This window comes from Rutilus rutilus (assembly GCF_951802725.1).
Source record: "Rutilus rutilus genome assembly, chromosome: 6".
In the NCBI taxonomy this organism is placed as follows: Eukaryota; Metazoa; Chordata; class Actinopteri; order Cypriniformes; family Leuciscidae; genus Rutilus; species Rutilus rutilus.
This window is the reverse complement of record NC_140214.1, coordinates 28,675,826-28,684,597: the sequence shown is the minus strand read 5'-3', so window position 1 is coordinate 28,684,597 and position 8,772 is coordinate 28,675,826. Positions and strand designations below refer to the sequence as shown.

The following is an 8,772-nucleotide window of genomic DNA, read 5'->3' as shown; positions in this document are numbered from 1 at the left end:
GGTCTCTCGCAAATGTTTTGCGTCCCCCCCGAGAAACTTTGCATTCGCTCACAGACCTTTTCAGTTCTTTGCGAGGGAACCCAAAGTTTCTCGGGGGAATACAAAACTTTTTCCATCACAATATCCCTTTAGGGGCTCCATACCATTCCTAATAGGTAGTTTGTACCAAAATAAATACAGTTCTATCATGACAACTCTTGGGAGTGTTTGGCATGGTAATGGATATGACAATGTTGATGTTTGGTCTTGGCAGAATAGATCTGCTACACTGCTGCTGCTGCTGTGAGCAAGTAAGAGTAAGGAAATGCTGCTGCTGTACAAATGAACATACGTGAATTACCCGTAGCAGATCTATACAGGTGGAGCTGGGGAAGGTGGAGGGTTTCTGAAAGCACGCTGCACTGCTACAAACGCTGACCAAGTAGGTTGAGCAGTGAACTCATTGACTACTGATACAGCAGGAACCAATCAGCTGTTCCCTATAGAGAATGATGTGGTTACGAGTAGATTGAGTTAAGGACCTCTTAGTCTGAGCCATCTAATTTCATGACAGAACTTTGCATTAGTTTAAAAATCCAATAAACAAATGCACAAGTATTATTCAAAAACCAGTATTAGTCATTTTGACTATTTTTATGATAATTCTATAATGCTTTTGCATTTTTTTTTTTACCTCGAAGGCATCACTCGATAGTGTCGATAGTAGACCACATTAGATGAACACTTAAAATATCCAGACTTACCTTTACTATGCAAAATCCGAGGCATACTGTAATGTATTGCAAGGAAATGGCTAAAGTTTCAAAAATATTCAATACTTTAATGATGGAGGGATTAAATGCCACAGAAACCCTGGCTGAATACAGGAAGACAGACCCATTCTGCTGAGTTGTGTGTTTCTCTGAGCACTCCTCTTGTGCTCAGATTCAAATAAATAAATGAGTGGTCCGCTAAAAGACAGTGGCCCTAACGGCGGCGGTGCCACTCGGTAATGACCTCCCCTGGGGAGTTCTGCTCTATTTTTAAGCGTGATCAAAGCGGCCAGACTGAATGATGATTATTAAAGAGGAGGAAGACTGTCTTCAGAGGTGTCCTAAAGCAGATAAGAAACGTCTTGCAATATATTCGGTGCATTTTTTCAAATATTGATGCCTTAAAAATGATGTTCTCAATGGCACATATTCTACTTAAAGAGGGAAGTGGTATAGAAATGCTGCCAGGATTGTCAATCTGACAAGCATTTGAAATACAACAGCATCATTCATAAGAGACGCATGATGTTTACTTTCAGAAGATATCAATGAATAAGCGTATTTAACTGGCAACCGCTAAGTCACTTGCATTCATGCCTCTAAAAAAAAATCTTTCAGAATTAGTTTTCATAAATGATAATGCTCATAATTTGGAGACACTGGAGAGATACAGGATAGTTCTTCTAAAAATGGCAGTTGTGGGTTAGGAAGGGCCCTCCAGTGGCCATGAATCTCATACCTCACAACCGTTGCCTGGAAACAGCCCGGTGATCCTCTGATATATTTATTTCATTCATTTACCAAATTTTACTCATTCTTTTTTTATTTAATTTTATAATTACTCAACAGGTAACACTGGCCTTGTGCATGACATTGGAGATGGTTTGGTCGCGCTTTTTTCCCCTGGTAAGTTTAGTGATATAAAGCAACTTAGTGTACAGAGGTTGTATAAAGATGAATGCTCATATGGAAGATCATGCAAACGTGACTGCGCGTTTTAATAGACACGGTTATGTCCTCGAATAGTCACTTTTAAGCTAATTTAACTTTTCATTTACAGTTTTTCTCAATCGCTTTGACTCAATTCTCAAATTAGATGTTTTTTCTCTCAAAACAATAAGTTCAGATCTCTGTGTGATGGTGTAAGACATAATAGAATGTGTAAACATTAACAAGCAACTGTTTACATGCAACACATTTCTACAAAAATAAATGTGCTGTATAATAATAAAAAAAATGTCTTAAGGCGTCTTTAACTACTATGTACTAACATTTAAATGAATCATTTGTTACAATGCACTTAATGTGTACATACCTGTTTTTGTACATGATACTTACATTGATAAAATACCTGCCAGTATTTACAGCTGTAAATAAATATAGAATTACACTGTTGACCCACTGTTCCTAACCATACCTGTATCCCACCTTAGCACAAGTGTTTTGGGTTACACCTAATTTTACGGTATGTGCACTTACTGTACATGTACTTACAGTGTACTTACCTAAGAAAGTACTGGGTAATATAAGGTAACTACTGTACATGGGTTCAGGTTGGGTTTAGAGGTATAGGTTCAGGGTTAGTACCTAGTTATTACCCTGTTATTGTTTAATTAGTAGCCTACATAGTATGTACATGGGGAACAGGAATGTTTTGCAAAACAATATGAACACAATAACACTGTACTTATTTTTTTATGTAAGTACATAGTAAAGGACACTATTGACTTTTTCTTTTTCAGGCAAGAAATCTGAATGTAAAAGCTCAGCGATACACAAGAACATTCAGCTAGACAAAACTGACATTCTTGTATAGTGTAGAAAACAGACCGCACAGTACCAATTAAAAAGTAGAAAACACGTGAAATTTGATTATAACAAATATTTCCATGGTGAAAAAACATCTAAACATTTTGACCAGTGTGGCTACAATGACAAAAACACTTTATTTTCATGGCTTTGGCCAGTTTACTAACACAATAACTTGTTTTGTGACAATTGAGCTTACAGTTTAGAGAATGTTAAGAAAAATGTGCTCAAGCGATTAAGATAAACTGTAAATTTAGCCTAATACTTGTGAAAGACATGTTTGACAATACACTGCCTAGCCAGAAATTGGATTTAAATACACTCTAAAAACTGCTGGGTTGTGTTAACCCAATTTTGGGTCAAATATGGTCTCACCCAACGTTGGGTTAAAAAATGCAATTTAAAAATGGACAAATTGCATTTTGGACAAAATCAAAAATGGACAAAAATGCAATTTAAAAATGGACAAATTGCATTGGTTACATTAAAAATGTAAACCAACGCTGGGTTTGTCCATTTTTAAATTGAATTTTTAACCCAACGTTGGGTGAGACCATATTTGACCCAAAATTGGGTTAACACAACCCAGCAGTTTTTAGAGTGTAGGCAAATGCTTAATAGTCTATGATTGGAAGAGGTGCATCAATGTTTGGTCATTGTATTGACAATGCAAGAGTCCAGCACTCTGTAAAGTCTCCTCCAGCACATCCCAAAGACTTGCAATGAGTTACGGTCTGGATTCAGGTGTGCCAATTCATGTGTGAAAATGATTCTTCATGCTTCCTCCCAAACATTCTTTCACAATTTGAGCCTGATGAATCTTGACATTGTCATCCTATGAACAATTGGCCATGATGTGTCTTACTACAGTACATGTTTGTTTAAGAAATTAAAAGCTATTAGGGTTAGAAGAACTGCTGCCAAACGCATAACACATGCTACAAAAATAATAATTACTGCAATAATGATCCAATCATTAGACTCTTAAGCATTTCCCTATTTAAATCGGGTAGTGTAGTGTATGTTCCTGTTGAGGGCAAAAGAGAGTTGTGACAGGCAGCGTAAAACTCAGATCTGAAATAAATAATCATGTATTGACAGGAAGGATGAAGAACAGACAGAAAGAAAAAAGATAGATAGATAGATAGATAGATAGATAGATAGATAGATAGATAGATAGATAGATAGATAGATAGATAGATAGATAGCATAAAGAACATGAACCAATCCGCAGTCTCCCTTAATGCCTGTGATTCTTTGTTTTCTGGTTTCTTTCATCTTCTCCATTATCGTTCATTTGGAGGGAATAGGGGTTTCAGGCGGATCACAGCACACCGTCAATGCCAGAGTCCCAGAGAGGAGGAGGATGGGGAGGAGGAGGGTTGTCCCATCCACTGGTGATGGGTGACCACTTGCAATAGGATAGGAGGGGTTTACGGAAAGGTCTGTTTTATTTGCTCTCACGCCGTTTGTATTCGTTCATCGGCGACTATCATCTCGAAACGACTGCGCATGCATATAAGGTAAGTTTGCACGGGTCTCTCGGTCTCGCGGGCTATTGTTCGTTGCGTACAACGAAGCAACCGTGCATTAGTTCGTGCACTTCATTGACAAAGGAGAACATACATTGTCGCTTTCTAAGCATTTTGACTTACGACTTGAATCGCCTCGCGATCATCGTGACTGTGTAGGCAGATGTAAGTTGCTAGTTGCATCCGTTAACGTGACATCGTTCGTTCGTTCATGTATGTAAGAGTGATCTGTTAAAGTGCCGATACAATTATATTAAATGACGAAATATCTGACTATATGAAAATCCCAGGCCATTTGAAGTTCTTCTCGTTTAGTCTTATGAAGACGACCTGTTCAAACGGTGCACAAGGCACGCGCAGGTTGTCATGTGAATCGTGAAGGTGTTTTGGGAGATGTCATGTTATTGAATATGTTTAACTGACATACGGTTGTTTTATCTTTAAAACAACGCTTTTTAATGTTTAGGACCACCGATTTGTGAATTTTATTAATTAACTCGATGAACTTTATTGCCAGATACCCTTTTCACTGTTTGTTCTGGGAAAAGTGTGATCATCATCCAATCTCATGAATATTAATTGACGTTATACAAATTTCATGGACATGCTATCAAACTAATATAACTGCGTTGCTGTGTTGAATATGTGCACAGTAAGTCAACGTGGTTCTTTCATTCATTCCTTCTATCATCTGCCTTAAATCCAACGAGTAGCCTATTGTATTCGCATTTATGGAGGAATATGGAATATTGTTCTTAAAGTTGTGTATATACCACATTACTTTACTTATTACATTACTACCATTACCATATGCATTTGAAGGATTAACTTTTTCATGCAGTTTGGCATATAGAGACGACTCCACTTGGACTTTAATGTTCAATTTCAAACTATTACATTAAAAATAGCCTTGCTCAATGGAAAATTAAGTGATGTAGGATGTAGGGAATTGAATAATAATTCCTGTTTACTCTTGGAATTTTCTATTGACTTTTTTTGTGTGTGCAGGAAATAGATCTAGTGTTCGGTGCCACCTTGAAACCTAATAGGACAAATAAAAATGTATCTCACACCACGCTATCTTCTCCCCACCAACCCCATGCAGCTCCCATCCTCATTTTCTCCAGCTCTGTCTCTCCGTCTCTTACCCTGACATACATAATATTGTACATTGATCAATACTGTATTCTGCCATCCATTAGAAGTATTGGACATCATTATATGTACTGTATACTGGATCTGTTAGACATCATACCAATTAAAAAAGAACAGCTCATAGATGCAAACAAAAATAACAACCCTTGAAGTGTTCTGAAGATGTTAGTTTATTGTTCTAACAATAAAACCTAAAAACAACATTCCTTGAAAATCAGATATTGGTCCCATCTATAACCAAAAAAATAACCAAATGGGAAGCGTTAAGGGAACCACTCAAATGCCTGTGTTAGCTATTTTGTTTTCAGGCAAGATTGATGAAAACGCAAATTTTAGTCCTCAAAATGTTCTGGGAATGTTAGTTTAGGATCCTAAAAAGCCTAGAAAGAATGTTAGATATTGGTTTCACCCCAAAAAATTACCAAATGGGAACCGTACATTAATTGGGAACAGCTCATATTGTTGTATATTTTGTTTTCAGGTAAGATCGATGCAAACACAACAAACTTTGGCCCCTGAAATGATCTGGAAGTGTTAGTTTAAGGTTCTAAAAAACCTAAAAAGAACATTCTTAGAACGTTAGATATTTGGTCCACCCAAAAAATAACCAAATGGAACCTTATAGGGGAACAGCTCATATGCCCTTGTATATTAAGATCGATGCAAAAACAACTAACAAATGTTGGTCCCCTAAACGTTCTCGGAATGTGAGTTTATAGTTCTAAAAAAACCTAAGAATGTTCTTAGAATGTTAGATAAAAATAAAAAAATGAGTGCAATACACTAACATCAGGAGAACAGCTCATATGCCCTTGTTGTATATTTTATTTTCAGGCAAGATCAATGAAAACACAACTAACATATTTTGGTCCCCAAAATATGAATGTTAGTTTAAAAACCTAAAAAGAATGTTCTAAAAATTCCACTCCAAAATAAATAACCAAATGGAAACCATAAACTAACATTAGTGAAATGTTCCATGGAAAGTGTTCTTTTGGCCCCCTTGAGGTGAAGAAAAAAACATCCATATGTGTGCATCCCAATCAAATAATAGCTGCAGGTTTTAACTGGGATGTGTTTTTGAGATCTAATTGTCTGACGGTTATGTATGAACATCGGGTAGTGCATTTATCTGAAATGACCTTTTGAGCTATCATTCCCCAATTTGTTTTGCTTGGTGTTACATGATGGAATGTCTGTTTCTTACATGTAATTATGTAATTCTTACATAACTGCCGAATCAATAGACAATGACATGGTACCAATCAAATTTATTAATGTAGATAGAGAAACAAAGAGTTGGCAAACCCAGAGGCTGTTTGTTTTGTAATGAGTCGTTGCAGTGTGCCAGTGAATTGTATAGTTCACATAGGCAGTGATGTTAAATAATTATACTGAGCACTGTGAGTACATTAATGAGTACGCATCGCATAGCGTGAGTGACATTGTGTTGTCCTGAGTTTGTTTACAGGACAGAGCCAATGATTGTCCTGCAGGCCAGTGAGAGACATCAGCTAATCTGTTTGTGATTGCCTTTGCCCACAGGATATTACAGCTAGTCAGGGGCTTCAACAGGGGGTCCATGTTGGGATTGTAAACAAATCTCAAACAAAACTGTACAATAAAAGTTGCTGAAAGTTAAGCTTTGCTATCACAGGGGGAAAATACATTTAAAAAATGTAATATATTAAATAGAAAACAGTTATTTTAAATTGTAATAATATTCACAATATTAATGTTTGTACTGTTTTTGATTTAAACAAAAAAGCATGGCTTTTTTCAAAAACATAATACATTGATATCAACCCCAAACTTTTTAACAGTATAGTGTAAATTCACACGTTTATGGTTCTGAGTGTGTGTACATAAAAAAAAAAAAACCTTGGAGTGGACCTGACCCCCAACCCCTTTAATTGGGATTAATGTTTTATTTTTTATTTTTATTTTTTAGGTCGGGAATCACAAAAGTTTTAAATAGTTTGTGAAGCTTGATAACAATAATAGAAATGCTGCTTAACAGTTACATTACTGTCCAAAAGGTTGGTGTCAGTAAGATTTTGAAATATTTTTGAAAGAAGTATTTTATGTCCACCAGGGATGCGTTTATTTGATACAGTAAAAAATAAAGTAAAACAGACATAGTGTGAAATATTATCATTTATATTAAATGTTTTCTATTATTCCTAAAAAAACAGATAGCCTAACAGGTTTACATAAAATAGTTTTAATTGTTGATCACTTTATTATGTCTCGTCTGCACATACTGTTAGTATATTTTTCCAAAAATATGAAACGATTTTGATTCAGCTCCCAAATGGTTGAGCTAAAATAGCACTTGGATACATTATCTCTTGATGTATAGCCATCTTTGTTAAATAATGTGAGGAAGTTGGGCAGTGACTTCATACCATAGTTTTTACTATGGCTGCAATAGATTCATTTTACTGGTTAATTGGACCAGTTTGAACATGTGATTTTTTATATCGATACCGATACCTTGACTTCGAAACCGGTTCCTGAACGATATTTTTTCCGACACCAATCTTGTGAAATGTAACAAATACAATAGTTACGATAACAAATCTGTACCTCGTTGTTATTACATCCTGGAATCAATTTAACGGGCTAATAGTTTGCTCCATGCTGGATATGGAAATCATTGAGTAATTCATGGTGTAATATAGAGTGACCCATGTTGGATTCTTAATTGTTCTCTTAAGTCTTGACATGCCATTACATTTTATACAAGGTTAAGATGGCCACGTTGCTATAGTTACAGGCGTCGCCGTCACGCCACTTGGCGGAACTACCAGTAGTTCTGTTTTGGAATGACGTTTTCAGGGTTCAGTGTAACTCGGTTGTATTGAGTTGTGTCACACTCATTTAATGCAGGTAATTGTTTTGGAAATTAAAAACCCTGCTTCTCAGAGCTTGTCTTGAATTAAAATGGTTGGCAGAACAAAAACAAAACAGATCCAACTGACGAAGTAACAAATCTCTGAGACCGTACATCTGTAAATATTTTGCTCTCCTCCATACATAAACATAGAAGGACAAATAATTTTATCGACCAAGTAAACACAACCCGTCCTTCAGTTCAGCTCAGTGGTGGGACAGGAGGTGGATATAAACAAGCGCTGGTTCTGGTAATAATATTGTGGAGCTGGTGAGCACCATGGAGTCTTTGTTTCAGCTCAGATAACATATTGCGCCTGACTCAATACACAATACACGTCTGTATTGTGGATACAGAACACAAAATGTGAACTTTTGGTGTCCACTGTCCAGCTATGGATTTTTACACAGGCAACTGTGTAAAGTGAAATCAATGTTGTGTTAGCAATATTGGCTAACATGACCAGTTTTGATGGCTTTATATTAAATGTTATATTCAGTATAGGTGGTGGCTGGAGAAATTAAAATGTAAAATATAGATAATCGCATCCCAGCTTACCTGTTCCTTTCCCTTTACATGATTACAGTTCATACCTGCTTTTTATAAACTACGTAAAATAAATTTCCTC

General features: G+C 36.2%; 1 protein-coding gene across 1 annotated transcript in view; it reads left to right on the top strand.

The window, feature by feature from the left end:
• Window positions 1-3,953: 3,953 nt before the first annotated feature.
• The window catches only part of LOC311292744 (3',5'-cyclic-AMP phosphodiesterase 4B-like), a 51,110-nt gene continuing 46,291 nt past the window's right edge, over window positions 3,954-8,772 (top strand). The window contains exon 1 of the mRNA XM_084412542.1: window positions 3,954-4,084. The gene's annotated coding sequence lies outside the window, so the exon portion shown is untranslated. The remainder of the gene's footprint in view (window positions 4,085-8,772) is intronic.